This window comes from Anopheles maculipalpis, chromosome 2RL, assembly GCF_943734695.1.
Source record: "Anopheles maculipalpis chromosome 2RL, idAnoMacuDA_375_x, whole genome shotgun sequence".
In the NCBI taxonomy this organism is placed as follows: domain Eukaryota; kingdom Metazoa; phylum Arthropoda; class Insecta; order Diptera; family Culicidae; genus Anopheles; species Anopheles maculipalpis.
In genome coordinates, this window is record NC_064871.1 from 1,019,126 (window position 1) to 1,043,576 (window position 24,451).

General features: G+C 44.1%; 2 protein-coding genes across 2 annotated transcripts in view; both read right to left on the reverse strand.

The window, feature by feature from the left end:
- The window catches only part of LOC126558632 (14-3-3 protein epsilon), a 321,858-nt gene extending 299,024 nt beyond the window's left edge, over positions 1-22,834 (reverse strand). Inside the window, exon 1 of the mRNA XM_050214681.1 lies at positions 22,831-22,834. The gene's annotated coding sequence lies outside the window, so the exon portion shown is untranslated. The remainder of the gene's footprint in view (positions 1-22,830) is intronic.
- The window catches only part of LOC126558356 (opsin-1-like), a 306,086-nt gene that overhangs the window by 195,301 nt on the left and 86,334 nt on the right, over positions 1-24,451 (reverse strand). The gene's annotated exons all lie outside the window — the stretch shown is intronic.

Below are 24,451 nucleotides of genomic sequence, written 5' to 3' on the forward strand. Positions count from 1 at the left end.
ACAGAACACGGGAGCACAGGCGTCATCATCATCGTCATAACAGTAATTATCCTTCCATTCCATCCGTTGCGAAGGTGCACTTGCGGCTGCACCTGCCGATCGCCGAAACGAAGAAAACAGAAAAAAGGGGGCCAGAGCGAGAGTCATTGCATCCAGTTTTCTTTAAAACCTTGCAGGAACAGTTTTACGACTCTCTTAAATGATTAAAATGATTCTCCCTTCGCTTCTTTCAAGACATTGCGCAGGGGTTCTAGCTGACCGCAAAAAGGACACTGTTTCAGGACCAACGACCCGCATTTTCTTGCAAGAAGAGCATTAACGTGTTCTTTCGTGACCCGTCACAGCTGATCGCACACGAACACAATCGAAGGATCTTCCTACTTAATCGAGCTGTAGTGGCCAGTCACCCGAATGGATAAAATGAACCGAATTGTCCGTTACGAATTCCAATTAGGGGTAAGTCAAAGCGCGCCAAACGCTAAACGTCATCTTCGAGGTCATTCTCGGGGTGACGTAGCGCTTCTGCAGGTGGATAGCCCACGAGGATGTCCTTGCCGGTGTACGTTTTAACCGTTGGTTTACTTGGCGTAGGTCAGGGAAGAGAAAGCAGCAGATGCCAGTGCTTGATTATGCGCGCGTGCTGAGCAAAGCTGTTCTGGGCCTTCTACAGGAAACTTTTAGAGTAATTGATTCGTTCCTCGTATTATATCGATCAAAACGGTCGGTATTGAAAAACGAGCTTATTATGTTGATAAAAGGATAGAAAATGTGTCTATTGCATAATCAAGTGATAGCGATCAATTGGCTTTAAAATAGTTTTTTTTTTACTTTGGAAAAATTTTCTATTCCAGGAGGGACTTTGAGAGGACGGTGACTAGACGATTCGAGCTGAATAATTATGTTAAATAGCATATGTAGTTGAATTATTCCAACAATTTTCAATGCTTGAAATTGATTTGGAATATCTTAAGCGCTATTTCAGATGGACGATTGGTAAGTGTGCTGACACTGTCCTTCCTCTGTAAAGGACTGTCGTACTTCCTCACTTAAGTAAGATCATAATATACATTATGTTTTCTTATCACAAATTCCGCATCTCGTTATATTTCCTGTTCCCTCATGCTCCAGTATCGAAAAGATCGAATCGAATCTCATCGACGATAATACTTGAGATTCAAATTTGTAGCATCTGCTGCAACAATTCTTGGCTTAAGCAAAAGAGTGAAGTCTGGTTTTCTGTCTCAAACCTCGAATCTTTTATTTTATGAATTGTGGTATTTTGGTGAGCACTGAAAATACACCTCCAACTTGAAGCTTAAATAACATCCTACGATTAGATACATTTTTATGACACAAAAAACAGAAAAAAACCAACATTGGTCAGGAAATCCGCTAAAATACGAACCTGACTGTTAATTAACGAGTGTCAAATGTCACTCTGCGTTTCTCTGGCAGGTAAAGTTGCCCTCTTAAACGGTAGTTTTTAATCGTAAAACTATCGGACAGCTGTTAGCCTACTATCCGCCCTAAGCAACTGACCAGACCATGTTAAGGAAAATAGTACTTAAAACTAATTAAGACTAAGTGAAACCCAACTTCCTTCCAAAAAAAAGTACGCTGATGACTGATTGCGCATTGTCGTGCGCATAAGTGCAGGCCGGAATCTTCTCCCAATTAATTCCAGCTTCCTTCCTGCCCATCTGTCTGGCCATCGGATACGGCTGGAGGCTAAGGGTCCGTACACAGCATTCGGTATAGGTTTATGATCGGAGGTTGGAAATTTCTCCTCCATAAAACTACTACACCAGCGCGACACTGACGAACTGCGTAAGATTGTAGCCCCACACTGCATGGGACCTCGGACTGGCGTACCAAAAATCAGCTAATGGATTTTAATAGTCCCTCCCATTCCCAGCCTGTGACTACAAAGTGCACTAATCGTAATGACTATTTCGAAAGCATTTATTTGCGCAAGCCTAAGACGACAACCTCATCTGGATGGCGACGAAGATAGACGGAAACGGCAGCGCAGCAATCAAAAGATAACCCTTTCGGCCATTGGACATCTTCCGCCAAACGGATGCACGGAGAGTGAGTGAGCGAGTGGGCAACGATGCCAACTGGTCATTCCGACGGATGAGAGCCTGGCTTCAATTCAGTCAAATGGGACCAGTACCATCGTCATCGCCATCGAATATGATAATTTTATGGCAGATCTTTGCAACCATTTTGCTTCATTTATGAGCTCTCTTTCGCTCGAATGCCACACCATTCAGGCGAGTGGTACCATGCAAAGCAAGTGAAAGGATCCAGCAAGCCAAAAAAGTAAACAGTGCTCTTCGACAAATCCGGATTAGAATTGGACTCGGTTCCGTCTGGAGGGTTCAATTCCTTAGCATTGATTTATTGACCCCATAGATTAACAACAACGGGGCACAATGGTAAGCGAAGCAGAAGTCAATTTTACATGAATTCGTAAAGCTTTCCACCAAAGTGACTGCATCATCACCACCAACTGTCCCCAGAAATCAGAATATTGGACTCCACCAATTGAAACTGTCGGTTTTCATCTTCGAAATTGACTTCCCTTCTTCCCTACTTCCAGCGGTTCGTGTCCACCGTCCGCTCCCAAGCAGTATGGAACCGGGGGCGCAAAAATATGTTTCGTTCATTTTCGTTTAGCACTAAATCGTCCACACGTATCTTCTCGCCCTCGTCCAACCATATCGGAGGCAAATGGGGAAAGACGATGGTCGCATTTGAATATGATGCGACTGTTCGTTTCGGGCATGTCGAATCGTAAAAATAAGATGTTAGTCTTAGATGCACGAAAGCGAATGCGATAGCCTTACGGCAGGATTGTTGTCGCCATGGTGTGTCGTGAAGCAGCGGTCGTTGATAGCGGGGCAATTTTATCCTACAGCCAGCACCACCCGGAAGCATAAGTAAATGGAGGCTTTTTAACGATTTAAATCGACAACACTTCGAAAATCGGTAGGATTTATTGAACGCCACCACTCCGGAAGCGATCTGCTTCGAATGCTACCGGAAGGATTCATGGGAACCGGACGACAGTCAAGCAGTAGAATATTAATCATCTCAATTGCTGCTGTGCGCGTCAAACACGCCGAATCAATGGTGTTTTGTGCGGAAGGATAAAAATGATCATCTGCATAACAAAGCTGTGTCGGGCGCATCGACAAAAAAGGACAAAAACGGAAACGAAGCGATAGCGTTTCCCAGGTTCGCTGTAATGTGAACCCAGGTTTTAGGATATTGATCGAATCCCTGTGCGCCGTTGTGCTTGAGATGCTTCATTTAAATAGTGTTCGTCGTTCATTCAACATAGCCGTCAACGACGAGTTGGAGAATTTGTTCGATTCAATTGAATTCCACAAACGTAACAGTGATGAGGGAAGTCGTCGGAAGGGTTACTTCCCCTTTTGGTTGGTGGGATTGAGCTGCGGTGCATTTGACCAATTTCATCAATTTACTTTACTAACCATTTGTCATAATCCTTTTCTATGAGAACCATTATTCATCGGTTCCTTGGGTGGCGACACGTAGCTCTTGCAAGAAGAGAGCTTGAAGGACACATTTTTATGTTATGGATCTAATTTTATTTGTTGAAATTTTTAGATTCTCTTCTATTCTTTTTGTTTAAAATAATTTTTCATCTAATTTTGTAAGGATTCGTTTATCGTAAGAACTCGTAGTAAGTAGTTTTATACAAGGAAAACGTTTTTGAATATCGTTTTAACACCACTATCCCTTGTTTTCTAACGACCATCGAAACACCCTACAAGAAATCAATTCCAATAATCGAGCCGTAAAGCCGTGTTCTCGTTCTCGAAATCTGTCACAATCTCGTTTGCATCATTGTTGTACTTTTGTGATAAGTTTAGCTAATGGAATTGTTGGTTTGACAACAACCATTAAACACAAACACACTGCCAAGACACATTCCACAGCTCTTCAAGGGTTGTCCCTCGTACTACTTTCACCCAGCGGTTTTATGTTTTATTTAGCAAACTCAACCCCTTTTGCCCTATTCCGTTTGCAGTCGTGTACATTTTGCGATAATGTATTCGCATCGAAAACATTCTTGATGCTCGTATGCGGTATCATTAAAAATGAAAAATTATCCTTTTTTCTATATTGGCTGAGGCGAGCAGTGTTTTTCTTCGGGCGGAGAACGTGCAGTTTAGGTGAAACGTGCCGAAAAACTGGTGTGCATATGGTTTAGGAGAAAGGTGCTTGGCAAATGGAATATGTTCCTTCACGAGTACGGCTTGTGTTTGGAAAACTATTTGCATTCACTTTCAATACCTTTTTGTTGTGGAGCAAACCAGAATCGTTTGTGTCGTTTGAACATCATTAATCAAACATCGCCAAACAGTTTAACAAAAAGCGAGTTAAACTGAACAACAAAAAACGGAAAGCACACACACACACAAACACACGAGAAATTCTTTGCAAGAAGGAAACAATATTGATCCGCTCGGTGCATCATTCTCCCATTACTAACGATTATTCGAATGATTCTCACAAACCGGCTACGAAAATCTTTCTTTTCAACTCCAAAACATTCCCTTCGGATCCGTTAAATTTTGATGAATTTTGATCCGATTTCGAAGTCTTCCGGTAACATTTTCTAACGGATTAAACACATGCACGAAATGGTTCTTCTTCTTTCTAAAGAATAGCCTGGAAACATCAATGAGACTGTGAGAAAATGTTGCTTAATGGAATCTTAACGATCAAGAAAGACGCGATCGAACAATGATGGTCACCCGTTTCGGAAACGAACTTCAAAAAATGTGGGTAAGTCTTCGAATTATGCGTGTTTTAGCTGTATCGCACGAATGCTTTACAACATTTCTTACATTCTGATCACTCAACCCGAACTCCTTTCGATAGGAAGATCCTGGAATCGGAATACACTCAAGGGTGCATATCTAATTATGTATGTATGTACGTATGTGTGTCCTGCTATCTTCGTCGTCTCATCACTTGCCTAATTACAGCTTTTCCTTCGCGTAAGAGTTTCCCCGTCACAAACAATGTGCGTTGTTCGTTCGCAAAGGACTCGCTTCCATTAAAGATGATCGATATCAGCGCCCTCATCGATGGTAGAAATGGTCGATTGAAAAGACGCCTTGAAACGGCAACCAAGCAACAGATGTCGTCGAGATCGCGTCGAGAGCAGTAAAGCAGCACTCCGGCACTCATTAGCATAAACCAGCTGACAGATCATGACGTTAGGGTCCGCGCGGGACTCGCTGGTTCCCACCAGCAACGGTTCGTATCAGAATCAGGGACAAAAACCCATCATCGAGGGCACTGTTTTCCATCGAAAACATGTGTTCGAATCCTAATACACTCGACAGCCATCATTGAGTCCGAGTTCGATGGAAGTTCCCGTTCCCGAAACGCGGCAAAAAGGGATTCTCAATCAGCCGCCATTCGGGTGCATTTGCATATCAAGTCGGCTGGATTCAGCGGTCGCACACCCAATAAATCAAACGGTGCCTTTCCTTCATCCCCGGGCGGGGACCAGCCAGCTAGCTATTGGGAAACCTTAGCAGCTCGGAGTCTTTGTTAGGAATCTTTTTCCGAAATTGAAAAACTTGATAATTATAATTTATGTCCAACTGTAATCGATACCGACCTGCTCCGATTTCCGCGAGTACGCGTGGAAATAATATTTATGCTAATATTTCGCCACCGAGGCTCGTTGCAGCAAGTGAACAACGAGTTGGCCTGTCCGCCATCGTTTATGTGCATTTTATAGCTTGCCATTTATCCCCTTAGTTCGGCCCTTAGCTCGGCAGAAGGTGGTAAGGTTTGGGCCTGTTGTCAGCCGCAGGAATCGCTGGTCGAACCGATGCTTTACGGCGCGAATTGACTGGGTTTAGTGTATTGAGAGGGAGGGCAGTTTTCACCCCATTGCTGGCAAACGGATTTTCCACCGAAAGCACAATGTTGGTGCCCAAAGATTCCTTTCGTGGAATCATTTGCATAGGAAACCCATTAAAGGCTGAATCGTTGTATTGGCCAATAAATCTTACGATTTCAAACAAACAAAACAATTAATTGTTTTGCTACTTGAAGCTGCTAACAATGACGAAGCATCAGTAGCAGAGAGGACGGATAGAAACGATTACAATATCGCGATTTCCAAAGTTCTTAAAACACTTTTAACTTGTTGTTAGATCTCGTTCTAACTAAATAAAACATCGTATTCGTTAGCCATTTTTATTTCATAATTCAACACAATCACAATCAGAAACCTGTTGTAATTTCCCGACCCCTTGTGCTCTCCCGTTATGATGTCGCATTTATTGTTTTAATCGTTTCATAAATGAGCTGAATTTGTTCATGTTGCCGCAAAATTCGCTAAGACGCAAAATACTAACACAAAAAATCCTCGCAAAAAAAACCCATTTTCATCAGTCCATATCCAACGATTGGCAATAAATTTCAATCCTTCCTTCCGCCAACATCCGCTGTTTTCCCACCCGAATCGGTAGCAAAACCAGTAACAAAAAAGGAAAAGAAAGAGAGAGCGTAGAACTACCGTTTCCACAAAGCGAAAAGCCACAAAATTCTTTGTTCTCCGCAAACGACCCTAAACGCAAGCAACCGACGCTGCCGCTGAACGTTGGCCAGCATATCATCTTTCCTTGTTTAATGTTGTTTGCCTTAATTTTAGCCTTTTTTAACCAACCCGACCGACCGTCCAACACTGGCAAAATGCCCGTTGAGTGCCCCGTTCGTGTTTCTTTGTGTACCCTGCCTTTTCCATGTACACTACTGCTCCGTCTCTCTCTCTCTCTCTCTCTCTCTCTCTCTCTCGCTCTCTCGCTCTCTCGCACTCGCTCGGTTAGTGAATTTCCGTGAGGCTCGAACTGATTCCATTGATTGATAACACGCATTTTTAACGAATCCACCGATGCATGTGCTCGTTTCGATGGTGGCAGGAACTAAAATGTAACACTCACAGAACACACACATATACACACACATAAGAACATATCAACACCAAATCGGCACGCCGCCGTGACAGCCGCCGTGGAAAAGCTGTTCGTGGCCGATTGGCTGATCACGGTCCTGGTAGGGTTTTCCGCAACTCTCTATCGAATCACACACATACACACACGTGCACGTTAAACCGCGTGTGGCACTCAAAAAGCTTCTGTGTGCCAGAACACATTGTCCCCCTAGAAGCAGGCCGATGGAGGTCGAGGAACGAGGGCGGAGGTGGAATCGTAAAAGAGCACAACGAAGCATAATAGGTATTAAAAAATTTAGTTTGGCTTTATGGTCGCGTTTTTCGGTTGGTCAATTCTGAGCGAGGCTTTTCCGATGCCGATGCCCACCTTTTGCTCCCTTTTGGTGGCTTTGTTTGATCGGAGGGGTTTTGGTAAAAAGCACGGTATGTGACAGTGTGACGCGTGGAGTGATGCCTGTTACGATGGCGGTAGTGTTGGCAGTGGCAGACAAAAGCTAATAAGTCAGTTAGCTGCATACACGCACACAGTTGGGGTGAGTGCTTCGATGGTCGGCCATCATCAACGCCTTGCTTTGAGGTTAACTATCAACTATTATTAATTAGTTTTACGTTTTTATTGCATTAGTGAATAGGTTCGGGATCTAATGCGGCCCTTTTCACCCTTGTAACAAATGTCGAACTCAAGCTAGTACGCGTTCCTTTTGCATTTTTGTTTTGTTTTGTCATGCAGAAGCGTTATGAAGCGTTACATTTCGTTGGATATTCTTACATGAAAATTTAATACTTCTAAAGCAAATTTAAATATTCTGTAGCCTGTGGTATGAGCGCTTGTAGTAAAAGACATGCAAGAATATTTAAAATTAGGAGAGTTTGTTTTTACCCAACGTACCATGGTCAAAAGCAGTTTAGGCGTGTTACACTTTCTACAATTTTTGTTGTTGTTTTGTTTTGTCATCATAACAATACTTGTGGTCACTTCTACAACATAGAAAGCATGTAAAGTGTCTTAACAACAAAAACAGTAATAGTAACTATTTTGTTACTCGTTGCCACAAAACATATCACAAAACATGCCGGAATTATACAACGCAAACGATTACAACAACCTACGCTACGAGGTCACTCATTTAACCATCAAAGGTAAGAAGCGGGCAACAAAAGCACACACACAAAACACATCCCGCAACGCATCGCTACGTCATAACTGGCACCCCCCTTCTCTCTAGCCCCCTCCCCCTTCATGGTGGGCAACGTGGTGGTTCTGGAACAGTTTTCCAACCATGTTCATGGATTTCCGTTCATCATTAAACGCTCGCCGTTTGCCCTCATTAATTTTGCGCTTTATACGTTTACCTAACCACCTAACCTGTGCCATCCATCAACCCGTTTGTCACACCCTCAGCCCCCCCCCCCACCCCTTCCCATTGGTTCATTGTGAACTCGCCGCCGAAGTCGAAAAATCAAGCCTCCGTTTTATCACTTTGACATTAAAAACAATCGCACTCCGGACCAACGCACCTCGGACGCCAAAACCGGAGAAGAAGGAAAATTGACGCAACAAGATCAACCACCACGAACGGCGAACGGGAAAATGATCGCTTCTGATGGAAATGGAGAAGGAAAAATGCTGCTTGGAAGGTTGATCGCACCCAACACAGTATGCTTTTATTCTTTCGATCGAAGGAAAGAGAGAAAAAGCGAGATGGAAAGGAAGGAAATAAAACAGAAGAAATATACATGCTTAATAAACTAGATGATGAGTGATAGTGGGATTTCCGTCTTTTCCGACGCTTCCATCTTGCGTCGTGACTCTCGAAAGCGATGCAAAAAAAAAGCGTGTTCCGTTCAATTGCTCCTCCGTTCGAAGTGGCACACCTCAGCACAGTTCGGTTCCCCGCAATTGGAAACATCCGAGACGGCGCGATAGGATTAAAATTAAACACATCTGTTCGAAGCTGCCGTAAGCTGGGCAGAGGAAAAATCGGTCTAAATTATGACCCCACCCGTTTAATGACCCAAGCAGAAGTCTGGGGTGGCTTTGGAAAAAAGCTTTTACATACCTTTGCCGCAGCACACTGCGAGACGAAAGATTTTTCCACCTTCTTCCCTCATCCTCCAGTTTTCCCTTGGTGAACGAGAGCAAGTGTGAGAAATCGGCCTGAGAGTTGGTTAGGGTGGACATTGGGCTGGCAGGGCTCGAGGAGAACAAACGGGAAAGCATATGACCGGAGCTCGATCGAATCCGGAGCGAGGAAAACGATCGCCAGCGATCGCGGGAAAGCTAACAAAGAACAATCACCCTCCCACCTGCAGTGTGGTCATAAGAAAATCTTTCTCACGAGACGCGGTCATGTGTGTCTATGTAATAATAATTCAGTTAAAGAGTCTTCAATTGCAAACCTTTTTCTCGGTCTCTCGCTCGCTCTCTTTCTCTCAGGGGTCTCTTCTGATCTCTTTTGGGGGGGTATAAGGGGGCTGACCAGGAAGGAGGAAGAAAAATGGGGTGTATGACGCATAAAAATGATATTTATGAATTTGCCTTTGGCCGCCAGTTATTAATGCCGGGCTGATAGCGTGCAGGTCGTATATGATTAATGCTGGCTCATTGTGAAACAATACAAGTCAATGAACGGTGGGCACTTGGGCTGGATGTCGACTATGTCGGCCGAGTCTGGCAGCTAATGTCTAACCGATCATTTATTGTTTGAAATGCTTGAAGCCATCAGATGATCGTTTTAATTTTCCTTCTTTAACCAAACAATAGGCACATGGGGCAGTGTCATGTAGTTTAGTTTTCACAGAGACAAACACATCTGCAAAACAACACACGTCACTGCACGTCGTCAAACGCAGTCTCACACGTTTCCGTTATGTTTAATGCATTTGTCAAATCGTTCGGAAAATCGCGTCGGAAAATCACTCAAACGGACAAGAAATTTCCTAAAGGCTTTTCACTGTATCAGGTCCAACCAGTTTGCAATTAGTAGATCAGCAATGCATGAACACCTTACGCTTTCTTTCAAGACGGTGCTCTCTGTCCGTCAAAAATGTGTCAGTCCGATTTGTGGAACAGGACATTTGGAGGAATTCTTCTGGCGTGCTGAGTTTCTTAAGACGATCGTTGAACTCATCGCCGACGCAAAACAGTCTTTCCGGAAATTGGTATCCGGTTTTTCACACCATCATACCATACATACAGCGTGCCCCCTCCCCGATTGTTCAGTACGAACGATGTCAGTCCGTACTCCTTCTAAATCAATCAATCAACACCCTTCTGCTCCGGATGACTTCTCGGCAATGGACGATGGAGCTATTCAACCCCATTTTCTCAACCACTAATAGAGCGGAAAATAAGCTCCGTGTTAAATAGAGTCACGTCTAGCCGCGTACACCAGAAAATCGAAATGTCATTCTACAACCGTGCCTGGATTGTTTGGGAGGCTTGAAAATGAAAATTGATTAAGGCCAGAAAAATGTGTCTCACTGTGAAAAGGGGTCTCTCCTCTCCCGGTCAATTGTACGCTCGGTGGCTATTTGTCTTGTTAATCGCATCAAAATCGTGGTCCGATCCGTCACGGTGACAACAAAAAATCCCCGAATCCTAAACTAATACAAAAGTTAATTGGGAAAAACCAACAGAACCACAGAGCAATTCGAAACGGATTCCACACGGTCACTTGCTCGTTCGCTATCTATTACACTAGCACCAGTCATTCGTTTATCGATGACTTGCGAAAATCGTTAAATTCACCCTGACGGCCTGGTCTCGGGGATCTTGCGACCAACGAAATCAACCGTTCCTAACGAATCGAATTGTATCGGATACTGGTGGCTGTGTGGACCCTTTCCCGATCGGGCCGCGGCTCTATTTTGACACATATTGATCGATGAAGTGTCAAATGGACGATTCAATTTGTGGTCGTTTCCTTTTTGATTGCTAATGAACTTATTAACCGACAAAGGAAAGAGAGAAAGGGAGAGGAAGAGACGCAGGGAAGTGGCCCTCATTCCCAGGCCATCGATTGACCAGCATCGTCATTTGCATTTATTGCAGGCGTGCATGTGTAGGAAGAGTTATGCCGAGTTCTGGAACGGGACAGCAGTGACACAGCGCTGAAAGGGTTCTCTTGGTCCGGGGTTTTGGGAAGAAACCATGTGGAACCCCTGCCACCTCCCCTGGGGAACAAAGCGAATGACAAACGCCGTTCCGGGTGGGGGGACTGTCTTTCTTTCTCTCCCTCACTCCACCAAAGGACTCTACTTAACAATTCAATAGAATAATATAAAATTTATGCCAACGGATATATCGTCGGCTTTTTTTCATTGGGTTCTCCGCTTTTCGCTTTTCATTCCATTTTACACATTCAACAGTGTTTTTTTTTTCTTTTACTCTTGCTTCTCATCTTCACCCTACTCCTTCTACTATTCCCCAAAAATAAAAAAGACCCATCTATAGGGACGATCGGCAGTAGCTTTAACCTTCAATTGAATAAACTGTTCGAACGACAGTTAGATACCCGAGAGCGTTCCGATACCACCCCGTTCCGCGCGCTGTTTATGTGACGGACTTAATTATGCTCAATATGCGGAATAAATTTAACACCCTCGTCGCTGTGCCGACATTCGTAAACGGCAGGGTGGGCATGGGGATGTGTGCGAGTGGGAAAGGCAAACAACAAGGTTATCCAATTTACGGAAGCGGGACTCAACGCCAGCCGACAAACGCAACACAAAGTGTGACCGGTACAAAACAAAAGAGACTACCATCGACTAGTACCACCCCGATGACTTCCCCTTTATGCTCCAGCCAAAAGTGCCAGTGATGTCGCCGTTTACGGAAGTGTCACCTCTGTATGCGAAGCTCTGTGGATGAAGAGCCACCGGTGCGTTGGTTCGATCGGCTGGAAATTGGACGGCTCGGTAGTTTCCGGATAAAAAAAAAAAAAAAAACCACTCCACTCCATATCCTCTTTCCCATGTCGAAAAGCCCATTGACATGATGATATGGTTTTGATGAGCGATCGGATAGGAGGAATGCCGCCCATAATGTGTTGGTTTCCGGTTTTGGGGTTGGTTGGTCGGCTTCTATTTTTTCAATACAATTGAAATGAAAATAATAACACCACATCATTGCACCGTGCGTTGTGTTTGATTGTTGACCCATTGCTCGAGTGGAACAAAAAGCCATCTAACTGGATTGATCCAATGAGTGTGTGAAGTTATGCTGCTGGAAGAGAAGCGGATAGACACCGGGGGGATGGGTTGAATCGGAATGAATTCTGATTTTGTTTTCAACCCCAAATGGGTTTCACTTCCGTTCGGACTGAAATGTGCAACGACAATGGCCGATGCTCTCGATCTCGTAAACCCCGCAACAACACTCATTTTCTGTAAACCTTTCTAAGCGTTCTCGTGAATCTGCGAGAGATTTGGTACATGGGAAATGATGGCAGAATATATTCCCTGGAAATTCTTAGCTCACAATTCGGTGGGCTTACGATTCGGTGGAATTCATCAAATAGTATTCAGAATTTGGACAATAATCGATCTAATTCAAGTCTGTCTCTTATCGAAATTATGCTCTCCAATCAAGTTTTACAGTCAAACTCCGTTCTTAAATAACTAAACCAAATTAAACGACATTTTCCAGTGCTAGCTAAGCTTAACATCAGCTCTATATGCCGAAATACAACATAGAAAATAGCATAAATGTTGTAATGCTACACAATGCCCTTTCTTCTTTATTGCATTGCATGTATTCGTTTTGCTTTCTCTCTCTCCCTCTCCCGTAACTCCATTTTTCCATTTCCCGAGTGGGTGATCGCCTGCCGCGTCCAGATGTCGTACTGCTGCATTTTTTAAGTTCACAGCATTTTTCAATTTCCAAGACAGTCTTTCGACTACCGTTTTGCGTGCCTCTTCCTTCGTTCTTTGATATCCTTGCGGGAAATATTTTAAATTCCTTCTCCGCCTTCTTCTGTCCGTACGCGCCACACTCGATTCGTCACAGACTGGCATTCGATCGATTCGCATTGATACTGAAAAAGGGCTGCTGCCGCTTCCTTTGTCCTTTTGCCAGCGGTGTAAACTTGGCACCGGAATTCGTCGTACGAAAGTGATTGATATCTCTATCATAAACATTCGCCATTCGTGTTTCTCTCTGGGGGAACAAAACCCCAAATGTCATCGAAGTGTTTCGATTGCTGTTAGCGGCAGACACGTCGAGTACCCGAAAGTACGCATGAGACCTTTTAACCCTCGAGAAAAAGGCAGCATATCTTTGGGCCGATCTCGAGACAACAAATCGGCGAAGCGTCACTAATGAGACAATTACTACAACTGTCTTCCTCACTACAGTTGGTGGAGGTGGTATGAGACTAGAATACTGTGTGTTGTATAAAAAAACCGGAGAATAAAACATGTTTGTGTCCTGGCTAACACCCACTCCACGGGAGGGAGAGGTTTTCCCTTTTCCAATTTCCCAAATGACATCGGACGTCGTTGTCGCGCAAAAGTCGCGCTCAAATCATTTCGCCAATGTTGAGTTGTTGTTGTTGATTGATGTTGTTGTGCCTGGCGCTGCTTAAGTATCCGGTTTTGTTTTTGTGAGTGTGTGTGTGAGCCTTTTTTCCGTACCTTGGTTGGTTAGCTGTTTCGCTTTATCTGCTCGACTGCTTCCTATTATGATTGTCGCTGCCGTTTCGATTCATCAAAGGGTACCGAGCACAAGAAACTCCTGCACACGCCGTATACGCTTTTAACCGTTTGACGTGAAGCTCTGAAAGCAGCGCATACGTGACGCGTACGTGTTTAACGATGCAAAATCTTTCGTCATCATCATACTTAGCGACAAAAGAAAACGGTAGCGCGACGAAAAACAATAATGCCATTGCCGTGTGCACTTTTCCTCATCCGCCCATTTTATCCGCAACGGCAGTCGCAATGGTGCGGCGGTTGAGACCATTGGCTAGGGCCCTATATCCTGCTCAGCTCATTATTGCCTATCAGTGAGGCTAGCCGGTAGAGGAGACCTGCAAAAACAGAACCAATTCAAATATTTGTGAAAACCTTTTTGCAAAAATGAGACCCTTCTGTTGGTGCGGACTGCATTCCTTATTACACACCTGATGAGGAGTCCAAGTCAGTTTTGTTTAGTTCGTTCTAAAAGAGAGATCTTTTTTTTTTTGTTTAGCATTCCCATTTTTCCGTCTCTCATTATCATGCTTCTGCATGGTTAAGTCGAAAGTCCTGTTCAAGTCAATCATTAGTAGCGCCTTAAGGGACAACACCGGTTTACTTGCCGGAGTGCCAGCAGGACCAGCATGGTGGGCCCGGAAGTTTGGAGTTGGTGGTGAAGTGTCTCAAGACTGTTGTTGTGCCTTACCGTCTTGTGTGATCAAAAATGTTCAACTCTTTCGACAACTCACCGGTCTATATCGTCCTAGTTGCATTGTTGCCTCATTGCAGGTTGCAAAGGGAACGAACCCTTTGCCCAGGAAGTCAAGGACTTTTCGAGAATTTTCTAGCTTGATAACACTGCCATCCGACCGTTTGTTGCACGATGAAGAAGAACTCTCATTAATAGCAAAACAAACAGCATGGACACATAGACAAACATGGTTGAACGAGGTGCATTCTTCTTATTACTTCAGGCATGAGCATTGTAAGTGCTGCAGTTGCTTGGGAATGCATTAGTTGAAGTAAACATGAATGTGTAAGGAAATCAGCTGTAATCATTATTATATTACTATTATTAGTTGTTAAATTTTTAGTTTTAGTTCCTGCTAGAACTCTCGGAAAAGAGAACGAACCATGTCCGGCAATCAAGAGATGGAAAGGAATTAAACTAATTGAATATGCAGCCATCCGCTCTCGCAGCAAAAAACAAACTTTCACAATCTATTCGATTTTCTCAAGCTCCCGAACGCAGTCAAATGTCTGCTCGATTTTCCGGCGCCATCCGGTGCAGGTGAATCCTCATTTGTCTAGTGTCCACCGTCGACGCCACGATAATTTACACCTGGATTGCAAAATTCAATTTCCATCTTTTTATGCTAGTTTATACGCTCGGACACTTAAAGTTCCATTAGTTTAATTGCAGCAAAATGGAAAGTTGGAGCAGAAAAACAAAATCTGATGCTTTTATGGTTCGTAATGTGATTTGTCGAGTTTTTATTCTATGATTTTCAATAAATATGAATGGTTGATTCAATTTATTTCAAATAAAAGTTGGGATAATGACATATTAGCTACATCAAAATACAATTTTTTTATGGGGGTTAGCCCAACCCAACAACTTATTTCATCTTGAAGGGTGGCCTTCCTTTTTCAAGACAGATCATTAACGTTCGGTGGACCTTGAATTCTCGCCTGAAACAATTGCCATGATTTTTCATTTTCCATTGTTACTGATTCTATCTTTAAAGCTGAAAAAACAGCCTAAAATGATTATTTCCATTCCACTGTTTGGATCCACATTATTCAAATCATCTTCGCCAATACCTTCAATTCGCTTCGTACTTCTCTTAGTCAGCAGCGGACTGCTCAGCGTACGAGTTCAGCGGATTCTTTGACCCGTGGAACCATTCAGCTTGACTGAATCCGTTCACATCCGAGAAATGGATGGCTTAAAAAGCTTCTCCACTTAGCCCCCATTCCCCTATTCCCCCATTTGGCCTTCTTCCTCAACATTCAGAATATGGCCGCTTCGCCGGTAACGGACCACATGCGCTTACTTAAGGCAACCATGCCTTCATTGACAGAGTCTCGTTCAAACCAACTTCCCGCTCAATCTACTGCTCAATGCAACGGAAACACAGACACACACCCGCGCCCGAAGCCAGAATGTGAATGCAGTTTTCCCGGTGCTGTACGTCCTTGTTTGCTAAAGGTAAGAAATCGAAAGAATTTAATGCGATATTTATGCACATAATTGCCAGCACATTTGCATAACTAAATTCATTTATTATTTATTAACCGGCTCTTGGCGGATGACCAGCAACCCGAAATCTACCATGAGCGTTCGTCCACTGGTCATCCCTGGTTTGCTTTCGTTGATGAGTGCTGTCAATACTGAACGGCGAGAGCTGGGCTTCCGGTGTCCCGTTTTTGCGCTTCTGCATTTTCATTCCAGCTTTTGGCAAGTGAATTTTCAAATTGAATTTTAAATAGTGTAGACCAATTGGGCGGTAGTCGTAGTTTCGGAGTGTTACATTGAATGGATTACCAACGGATGTAGAATCAGCAAATCGTTTGTAATTCAAAGATCTGCAGAGACATCACGTCACCTTAATGTCTTACAGTTGAAGAATTCTTGTTGGTGGAATCTACTTCACTAATTGCGTGTATGTATGTACTAATATTTGCCCACGGTAGGGTCAAGCTCAACATATCGTCACGAACTATCCACTAGCGGGATACCTTTTTACAGCGCTAGACCAGTCCATCTATTAGCTCGTTACTTATTAGAGCAATCTTGATTAGCTCCAAAGAACACCTCATTATCGCAGAGCTACTGATTGCGTGTATATCTTCAGATCGAATGCTTCTTCCGCACGCACGTAGAATACTTTACGCCGTCCAGTCGTGATGGATCAATTCTCAGAACGCTCAGCCTTCAGACCCGACTCGACTCTAGTCGAAACCAAGAATGGGGTAAGAGCAAATTCTTGTCATCTGCTCTGTCTAGCGTTTAAAGGGCGACGGGACACATTACCCTCCCTTCCCGATTCCCGGGACCAATCCACCTGCACACCGTTCGAAACAATAGAAATCACGCGGTGATTGCAGATCACTGACTCTTCTTGCCACCAGAGCCATAACAATAATCGGCACTTGTTGGCCCCAGTGGGAACCACAGACGACGGCTTCGGGAAAAGGGCGATCGTTTGGAAAACGCGAGCATGATTTCCCATGATTAAAATTCTATCCCCTTCTGATCGTGATCATGTGATGGGTTCTACCACAACCTACTTCCACCACCACGCGAAAAGCCATAACTGAGCTGCTCGATTTCCTCCCCATCTTTCTCTTTATGGTCTTTCGTTGTCTTCGATTGTAAATCTTTCCACCGGTAATTCCACTCCATCAACACCCAGTGACCCGGACGAAGACCCGGTAGTAATGGCGGCGATCGAGAGTAGGGCGATGATCATCCATTTGCCATGGAAGAGTGAGCATTTTCGGAAAAATCAACTCACTCGTGCGAAAAGTCCACCGCTAGTGTTCCGTAAGCCGCCGCCCTGCTTGAGGGTGGTTGTGGTGGGAAAATATGGAGTCAACAACAAAAAATAATACAAAATCAACGCTAATGCACTGCCAGGGAAATCGAAAGAACAGAATTGTATCATGGCCGTTCATCGGATAGAATTGAACGGCAAAAATGCCGACTGTCACGGAATCAGTGGGAAGTGTGGTTTCGATCGTAATCATAACCTTAGCGGTGTTCAAATAATGGAGTCAACGTTGAGCAATAAGATGAAGTCGTCAGAGGGGAGTTAAAAAAGAAAGAATACCCTTTACAATTAAATTTACTGTTTTTAAAATAATTTTTTATTGCTAATTCTTACATAAATATTCTCAAAAGAAGGCATACAAGATCACAAATAGGTCATCCTTATATAAAACATGTGTGGCTCTTGTTACACTTACTGCTGCGATTAAGCTGAACACTATCATTATCTATCACAAATTGGTATCCATCCATCGGCTTTCCTTCTAGTCCTCCTTGGCGGCCATCATTGGTGCACGGTGTTCAGTTGCAGTTTTACAATGTTTAATGTTGCAGCTGCCACAAGGTTTGCAGCACATAAGTCAAAAACCACACAATCACAATGTATTTCACGATTCAATTATCGCAAACGCGCTTTGCTCAATCGAGACTCAATCAAAGACCGCTCGAAGACTCGTTGGAGGCTCATGAGAACCCGCGCCAGTTGGTTGATCGCCGGAATACAGGAATCCGCCGCCGAAGTCGTCATCGTACGCGAAACGTATTTGCGCCCATGGTTTCTAAAGCGCAAGGACGCTCGCTCACCGGTGGTTTGATGGGTAAATTTATAAAGCTCTGAACACTGGTTGGACGAACCATGAGGTCATCCTGTTTACCGTCCATCGATCAGGCTCCGATCCGAACCGACGGTAGAATCCAATTTGCGTAGTCCCGTACCCATTCCGTTCATTCCGCGATCTAAACGGACAGCTTCGAACTTCCACGAAAATTGGTCCCTAATTTAATTTAATTTTTTACCAACCGCATCCCTGTCCACCTGTAGCGCTTTCGGTACGGAAGCGCCCAGATGCAGGAGAGAAAAAAAACAAGAGCTCCAACCGTAGGTCTGGCAAAAGAAGGGCCCGCGTTACGGTTGAATTATTCGCGGCTTGGGTTCGAAGCACCACGAAACCGGTGGAGCGTAAATACACTGATCGTCAGTCAAATTAAGTGTTAAAACATTGTTGTGGTTTGTTCTGCTTCCTTGCTGGTTTCCCGTTTTTTTTGGGAAGTGTCTAGCTTTTAATCATCCATCCATTTACTTAGTACTGCAGTCGATCGGAATCGAAAATAATCGAAATAGTTGTACAGTAGGTTGATTAATGTGATTTAAATTTTATATAAATTTGAACATAGCAACAGTAAAAACATTGTTAAATCCTTTATCGGTACGTGTTTCACTATACCACAAATGAATATCGAGCCCTCAGCCCTCACTGCAGCACTAAAAGGGCTCTTTGCTGCCACTTCTAATTTGCAGCATACTCTTCCAGCTAATCTTTCTCGAGGAGTGCCCGTTTTGTTCTTTTGCTCGTGCTCGAGCCAATCTTAAAGGTGTTCGCAAACACATGGCGAGACGCAGCAGGAACTCTAGCAAACCCTTACAACAGCGCAACCACAACCACCATATGGAGTCGCGTGGAGGACTGTGGCTGCAAAAAGAGCATTTGCATATACATTGATTTCTGCATTTTGTTCCATACAATTGTGCATCGTGTCGCAAACCGGCCTCGTTATGTGACAAAGCGGAATGTGTTAAATATCGAGTTTCAAACATAAAACTCCTTTTCTTAACCAAAATGCACTCCAATTCTATAACGGATGATGACAACAGTGCCGATTCAACCGATTGTTACCAATTGTTTGCAGTTCTTTTCGTAGCCCAACAGTTCTCCGGGTGGGAAGTTTCTACCTGCATCTTGCCGTTGCAATACCACAAGAAACCAGCATGGCCAAAATATGCGACCCAAAGAACTCAAACGCAACCCTTCTCCAAATGCAAACTTAATAAAAGAAACTGTTGTTCTTGCGGACTTGAGCCCTAGAATTCGAAGGCTTGAAGGGTGTTTAATTCATTGTTTATTAATTTATTCCTGTTTTTTTCCTTCTCCGTTCCCCTTCCCCTTTTACTTCAAGGACAGCCTTCTTGCAGCGCGATCACGTGCATTTCTTCTGACGCATTGCAGGCGCCTCGTTGAATCCATTCCCCCGAAGGGAGGTGTTCGCCCAGAAATCCATAACAATAAATTCACGGTAGAAAATGTGTACTTTCTTCTTGTACGTGCACACATTCACTTTCGATGCATATCGATGCGTGTGGATGGATGCGTGTGAGGTGGCATCGGACATTAATTTATGCAGGTATCGAACCCTTCGAACAACGACGGCTCTCAAGGCGGGCAGAACAGCTGGGCTAACGATGGGACGACAATGATTGAGGCCTGCGCTAAGACGTGCGATCCTCACCGGAAGTGCGTACGAAAAGTGCGTTGGGCGATTGCCATTTTTACGCCATTTTCCAATCGAATTGAACCTTGCCTGTCTAGTTGGAGGATGGCAAAAGCGGTGCAATTATGCACGTAATTAGTGCGTTTCGATTGATGGGCTTTGAAGGGACCGCAGTAAGGTTGGTAGGAGGGTTCTGTGCTCGAGGTACATGGGCACAATGGATAACAGTTTCCGTTCGTTGTAATGCAAACTGTCATTCAAATGCACCGGAATTGATAGGTACCAGTGCACGTGGTGCGACTCTATCCGTCTGGCCGTTTGTCTGCGATTTTCTCCCCTATTAGTAATTGTCTATTTTGGTGAGCCCATTCATCCATTCGTATCGATTGTTTGTGTGTGCATGAACAGCTCATTTGTGCCGTGAGCTAAACAACGTGCATCCGTGTTTGACGCGTTCCTGAAGACGTTTGTTGAAGCGATTGTCCCATTTTTCTCGAGCTCATCCAAATTCATCCCCAGTCGAAGTAAACGAAGCTGGCAGATGGAATACCATCACGTCGCTTATCTCATCGCGCAACTGCTGAAAACAAAGTGCAATTCACACATATCTTGTCTAATCAAAACTCAAACAAACCAAACATTAAGACGACCCAGCGTCGAAAAAGACACCCAACAAAAAACGAACTCCGAGAGCGCCCGTTGGATCTGCAAACAAAGAAAAATTCCATCCATCCACAGTGGCCACGAGTTCCATCGTTCACTTTGCTCGCCCAACTCCAAAACTTTGAGGCTTGGACAGAGGCAAAAACGTCCGATTCATCGGCAGAGGTCCGTTGCTTTACTGTCGTTCCTCCCGCACGCAATGGACCACGTTTGGAATAAATTTCCACACATTCGCACAGGCAGACACATACACAGAGACACCTTCGTACAGCGGGACACACTCTCGGCAATTGTTCGATGGTTGGTTCCTGCCGGTCACATCCGCCCAAAACTGACCCCTTCGTTGCAGATGAAACCGATGGTGGGCCACACATTTGCATCACATTTACACCACGTTTCTTCATTCGCATCACAAAGAGGAGGTGTCTTTGGGTAGTTCAATTCGTCGTGCAACTCAACTTCTTTACTATATGCACCGGGTTGCGTTTTTTCGGCAACCCGGTTTCAGGGTTTTATAGGGATAAAACCTCACAAACTCGCTAGCTATTTATAGCTGTCTCTTAACTGAACAGAATTTAGTTTACGTTTAACATTTGATCAATTCCTTATCTGTGTCTCGTTGTTCAGCTGGTTCCCATCGACCGAATAGCCAAGGAAACTATTTCTTTTCGCTATTCTTGAGCACGCCATCATAACAAAACAATGCACACACACACACAAAAGGGTGCTGATCAGACGGCTCAGAAAAGCCGTGATACAGCGTGTGCATAAATTAATGGTGCCTACATTAATCGGAAAATCACGCAAACCTCTGCCATCTGCAATATCTCGTCCCAAACCCAACCCGTTCACTCTTAAACTCCAGAAGGTATCAATTAAACGGACCGAAGGGACACACCCGGGTCGCTATCTTGAGGAATCTTTGCGAGGGGCAAGCGAGGTGAACCAGGTGAAGACTTAGGCAACTTGAAAGGACGCGAATACAAAACACACACACACACAAAGTCGTTCGTGTTGGCCACCCGGTTGGTAAGCCGGTAAGGAACCCGGCCAGTCCAGCCTATTCTCACCTTTGCTCAACTTTTTCACTGCAATGGAATCCTTTTTTTTTCTTTCTTTCTCTTCTTCTCTTAGCACCCATTCGTCACATCGGTTGAGTTGCTTTTTCCTTTACTTTGACGCTTCGCTTGTTTAGATTAAAATTCAATCCTTAATTTGCATATCGTTCAATGGAGTAGAGCGCAAGGATGCATGGTCGTTGGATTTCGTGCGTGCCTCTAAAGAATGGTGAGGCCCACGTCAACCCTCGTTCAGCTAGTAAAAGAGGGCTGAGGCCAGGGGAAAATCAAGGTTTCGTAAGGAAGCAATCAAGAGTAAGGAATCGATCCTGATTTGCATATCTGTTTTGCAGGACGCAGAACAAAAAAACGCGCACGATTCAAATAAAACCCAGCCGTCGTCAACGTCTGCATGAAAAAAAGGATAGCATAAAGAGTGTTTGATGCAGTACGCTTTTCCAGGATTGACACTTTTTTGTTGGTGAGCAATGGTTTTGTTTTTATGTCTCGGTACAATATAATGCAATCAATTGTGCGTTTCAGAGTTTTAAATCGGCGTGAGAAACAATTCCAATGTCCAAATGATTGTTCGCTGCAGTAAAGCTAAATGTCAGCCGAATTATAAAAGAAACATTCATCATTATTAAACCATCGCACTCAAAAAGTCTGTTCCTTGGAGTCCGTACGAGTGTCACAACGAAGGGAAAGCCAACCAAATGTTTGGTAATGATGGTAAAAGGCAACAGAAAATAATTCCTGCCGCTTATCGGCGACGGCAAATCGGCAAAACACATAAAAACGACATATTCCACCACACATTGTTTATTGACCTTCGTGCGGACGCGACACGCTCGTACATCCTGTGCAACATGCACCACCAGTGGCCACAGTAACCAGTGTTTAAACAACATACGCCAAACGCCGAACTGTCCACTGAAGGATAAAAGGTCACGCAAGCAAATAGATTGTAAAAAATGCGCCAGCCCTTCCACGCTAGCCGAATCTATCCCTTATCGATGGATTCGCTTGGAAGGGAATCATCGCGAAATGGTCGGCCATCGATCGATGGTCGGTGTCCACAGTACACCTTTCGTGACAGACCGCCATCAGCGCCAATTGGCACCGTTCCGTTGAAACATATGTCCTGCGGGTGTCGTTCGAGAGCTTCCGATCAACTATGGACCTTGGCTTTCGGGACAGATCAATCCAATCCGAACCGTCTGCCGTCACGACCGCCGTGACGACTCATACACACGAAAATGGTCAACAAACCAACAAAAATATGACAGTTTTATTGAATTTATAGCTGCACATTTCCATGCGTGAGAGATTCGGGGTGGCTAAGGATAGTAGTGTCACATTAGCCCAACTCTAACGTTCTGAAGGAAGAAACGAACAGGGGCCACGCCATCATCATTGGGGCCGGGTGTTATAAAATACATCACACCACCACAACAAAGAGATATTAGTGGAAAGCCCCGAAAAATTGAAATTGAAACAGCACTTTTCCACGAACGTTTCGATTGAACGTCGTATGCTTTGGTGGAGATTCGTTCCATTCCCTCACAAAGGGTCGTTTGCTGTTGGCGTTTGCATTCGATTAATATCTTCACGACATGTGTGTGTGTGTGTGTCCCTTTTAGCGGTTGGTCAGTTGGAGTGTCTGGTTTGGTATGGGTCAGTTGCTACATTTATCTCACCCGCACGATCGACCCAAGTCCTTCTCTTCCCAAGGTTTCCTGTGACGGCACTTGCAAAGAGTCAAGTGGTCAATCGATGCCGCATCGGAAGAACATTCCCCCACACACACAATGTTCCTGCTGGCGTTTGCAACGGACTCTTGCATTTCTTATCAACCATCAACCATAATAATTATGCTTTCTATACATGTTTTTGGACTCGCTTTGATGCTCACACTCCCGACGTGCTTGTCCCGTGGTTTTCTTGTAAGATGGACAGTAAATGGTCGGATCGCGGGGTGAAAATCGTTAAAAACCAACAAAATTGTGTCCTTGCATTGATCGATCGTCTCGAGGGAATTGGATCAATTAGAATGCTCAATGTAGAAGTGTGTAAGGCAAGTGTGAGAAAGAAGAGGTGCCTAAAACCGATGTCGTCGGTTTTATGAACATAAAGAATTGACTTTCGCTGAAATAAATGTGTTTCAAAGTTTATCGCTAAACTCACTTGGGGTGTGGATACGAAGGGAATCTTAGCGATCACCAAAGCAACGAAGAAAGTTTGTATGTCCTTTGTTGAATGCAGGTGGGATGGTCATAAATGTCTGTTGGCTACGACTGAGGGACGATCTCCTTCAGTGCTCTAAGTTCAATGTTCCGAGACCTGCCAGTGACCAAACGATCGTAATTGCTACATGTTGATATTGGTGCTAGAGACAAATTTGTTGACAATCCAACTACAAAGCTTGTTGTAGTAAATTTCCGACTATTTTTTCCGACTGTATGTGTTTAGTTCTAAATGGCTCTTTATTTCAAAATCTAGGCACACTACTGACAGGCAGGATAATTCTATAAGAATGGTTCTAACTTAAACATCACTTTATCGAGCATTTTTGGTTCAAAGAATCAAATGTGATTTCACTCCAATAGTGTCATAAACAAAATCCATAACAATCCGAACAACAAATCTTCAAACACTCTACGCATCGACGAAAATTGCATTCACATACACAGTCGTAACTCCGATATCTCTGGATCGCATCCGATACTTCTGGCAACTGCCATCAACCCCAATCGAAAGGAGTACAAAGACAGCCACAAAACCACCAAGCCGATGAATTGGCCATTCGGCAGCACTCAACCAAATCCGTGGCCAGGCCAACGTCTTCCACCGAAAAGGGGATGATGACAGTGTTTCCGTTTGTGTTTGTGTGTGCAAGCGTGTATGCTAAAAGCCCTTTGTGCCACAAACGAAGACACAGAAGCAACCGATGGAAGGGTTTGAATTTCGATTTCTTATTCTTGGCCGTGCAACCAT